General features: G+C 38.2%; 1 non-coding gene across 1 annotated transcript; it reads right to left on the bottom strand.

Annotated features, from left to right (window-relative positions):
- Positions 1–449: 449 nt before the first annotated feature.
- Positions 450–556, bottom strand: LOC149007766 (small nucleolar RNA R71). Its single transcript, XR_016175436.1, has one exon. It is a non-coding gene; the product is annotated as a small nucleolar RNA R71 (small nucleolar RNA).
- Between the last annotated feature and the right edge of the window lie 2,911 nt (positions 557–3,467).

The raw sequence follows: 3,467 nt of genomic DNA, 5'->3' as shown, positions 1-3,467 counted from the left end.
CGATTCAAACAATGGCTGAAACAGAGAGAAATGGGATTATTAATAATAAGAATAATATGGCAGCTAAGGTTGATGACAGAGATAGGGCAATTAGAGAGTATGTTGTACCAATGTTGCATGAGCTGAATCCTAGCATAGTACGGCAAGAAATTCAAGCACCATAGTTTGAACTTAAGCCTGTGATGTTCCAAATGCTCCAAATGGTGGGACAATTTAGTGGGATGCTAATAAAAGATCCTCATCTCCATCTTAGACTTTTTATGGAGGTAAGTGATTCTTTCAAGATACCTAGAGCAACTGAAGAAGCCTTGAGACTGAAACTATTCCCTTACTCATTGCGGGATAGGGCAAGAGCATGGTTGAACTCTTTACCTCCAAAGTATGTAGCCACATGGACTGATTTAATGGAGAAGTTCTTGATGAAGTACTTCCCTCCAACAAAGAATGCCAAGCTCAGGAATGATATTACTGGTTTTCAACAATTGGATGGTGAATCTTTGCATGAGGCGTGGGAATGATTTAAGGAGCTCTTGCGTAAATGTCATCACCATGGAATTCGTCATTGGATTCAAATGGAGACTTTCTACAATGGTTTAAATGGACAAACTCATTTCATAGTAGATGCTTTAGCAAATGGAGCTATATTGGCTAAGTCTTACAATGAAGCTTATGAGATTTTGGGGAGAATGGTCAACAATAACTACCATTGGCCAATAGAGAGAGCAGCTGTAAATAAGAGAGTAGCAGGAATTTATGAGTTGGATACAATGGCAGCCTTAACTGCACAAGTGTCCTCCTTAACTAGTGTGTTAAGATCAGTGAACCTATCTGCAGCTATACAAACACAACAAAATACATCAATCTCTTGTACATATTGTGGTGGGGAGCATTTCTTTAATAGCTATCCATCCAACCCAGAATCTGCCTACTATGTTGGTAATTTCAACAAAGCCAATAATCCATATTCCAATACCTATAATCCTGGTTGGAGGCAGCACCCTAACTTTTCTTGGAATGCTCAAGGACAAAATATCGGTCCATCTTCCATCCCAACTCAACTTGATCACCTTCCAAGTGCTCAACAGCAAGTGAAGACTCAACCTATAGAACTCTCTTCATCAATAAAGATTCTATTAAAGGAGTATATGGCAAAGAATGATGCAATTATTCAAAGTCAAGCATCTTCATTGAGGAATCTAGAGAATCAAGTAGGACAGCTAGCTAGAGCATTAAGCAATCAACCTCAATGATCATTGCCAAGTGGCACAGAAAATTCTAGGCATGAAGGCAAGGAGCATTGTAATGCTATTGCATTAAGATGTGGAAAAACTCTAGAGCAGCATCACTCAACGTCTAGCCAATAGAATAAGCCTATTTCGATCCAAGAAGAAGGGGAGAAAGAAGATACGATTATTGCTCAAAAGGAACACACTGATTCTACAAAACAAAGTGCTAAACAGAATGTTACAACATCACTGCAACAAAGTTCTCTAGAAAAATAGAGTATTAACCCTCCACCTTTCCTCAAAGATTTCATAACCAGTAGCAAGACCATCAATTTAAGAAATTCTTGGATGTTTTGAAGCAACTACATATCAATATACCATTGGTAAAAGAACTTGAACAAACGCCAAATTATGTGAGATTCATGAAAGACATCCTTTCAAAGAAAAAGTGATTTGGAGAGTTTGAAACAGTGGCAATGACACAAGAGCGTAGTGCCTTTTTGCTGAACAAGCTCCCTCCAAAATTAAAAGATCCTAGAAGTTTCACCATCCCTTGTGCTATTGGAGATAATTATATTAGGAGAACCCTCTGTGATCTTGGTGCAAGCATTAACCTGCCAATGTCAATTTTCAAGAAGCTTGGAGTTGGAGAAGCATGGCCAACAATAGTAACCTTACAATTAGCTGATAGATCTCTTGCTTACCCATAAGAAAAAATTGAAAATGTTTTGGTAAAAGTAGATAAGTTTATCTTTCCTGTTGATTTCATTGTTTTGGACTTTGAAGCGAATAGAGATGTGCCCATTATTCTAGGAAGGCCATTCTTAGCAAATGGGAGAACGTTAATTGATGTAGAGAAAGGAGAATTGACAATGAGGGTTAATGGAGAACAAGTCACACTCAATTTTTTGAATGCAATGTGATCTCTAGATGCAATAGAAGAGTGTTTTATTGTGGATGTCATTGAAGAGCTGGTTTCAAAAGAGTTGGGGAAATAGTGTACTAAAAACCCACTAGAGCTTTCATTGGCAATAGAAATTGAACAAGTGGATGATGAAGCAAGTAGATATATGGCTTGGTTAAAGGCAATACCAGCTAAGGCATTTAGAGGGAGTCAATTCGAGCCTCTTGGATTATCTGAGTGTGAAACTAAACCCCCTAAACCATCAATTGAAGAGCCACCTGTGTTAGAGTTCAAATCTCTTCCAGAACACCTTCCGTATGCCTATTTGGGTGATGCCAAGACACTCCCTATTATTGTTTCGGCAGTACTAACAAAGGAGCAAGAAGATATGCTACTTGAAGTGCTGAAGAAGTATAGAAGAGCATTGGGATGGAATACAATAAAGATCAAAGGGATTAGTCCTTCAGTATACAAGCTTAAAATTTGGTTGGAGGAATGTTGCAACAGGTATGTGAAGCAGCAAAGGAGTTAGAGTCTAATTATGGAAGGTGCACAAGAAGAAATCATTAAATGGCCTTGGGAACTAGATCATGTAGTGAATGAAGCATTATTGGGAAGAATGATGGAGCATCACTAGACATAGATCATCCTTCAAGATGCCTAAAAAGGGAAGTATTCGGGCTATCAACTTAAAAACAAGCGCTTGTGGGTGGCAACCCAATTTGATTTCTTTTTTTATTATGTTCATTGGTTGAGTAGTTTCTTAGTAGAGTTAGCTTTTGTTTGTGGGTAGTTTAAAACTTTTTCTTAGTTTTAACTTGATAGTAAAAATGCAAGATGACATGATGACATGTATTTTGACTTGTAGGGAGTGTGGGGAAAACAAAGAGGATGAGTGAGTGTGTTGCAACTTTGAGAATAAGAGTAAACTGATGAATAGAGCATTTGTCATTCCACATAAAAATTCACTAGCTCTGCTACAACAAAGCTATAGCAAAGTTTGTTTTACAATTACAGGAATGCATTTTGTGACCTATGGAAGTTATGAGTTGCTATAGCCATGCTACAGCAATGCCACAACATCTGAGCAAAAAGAAAAACAAGAACAGGACCACTCAATTCGACCCAACCCAGTTTCTCTTTAAACCAAGCAACCAATCACTTCCAAACCTCTAAACCACCCTTGACCCATTACAACCCCATAATGGCCCAAAGCTGCAACAAAAATCACACATTCTGCAACGGCTAAGTGCTCTTATTCTCCCTTCTCAATGGTGGCATCACTTTGGTTTTTTAAACCTTGGTTATATGTTTAGTTGTGAGGACACCACTCACTT

This window comes from Hakea prostrata, chromosome 8 (genome assembly GCF_041222555.1).
Source record: "Hakea prostrata isolate BN-2017 chromosome 8, UWA_Hpros_2, whole genome shotgun sequence".
In the NCBI taxonomy this organism is placed as follows: domain Eukaryota; kingdom Viridiplantae; phylum Streptophyta; class Magnoliopsida; order Proteales; family Proteaceae; genus Hakea; species Hakea prostrata.
The sequence above is the reverse complement of the archived record's forward strand: the minus strand, read 5'-3'. Positions and strand labels throughout refer to the sequence as shown.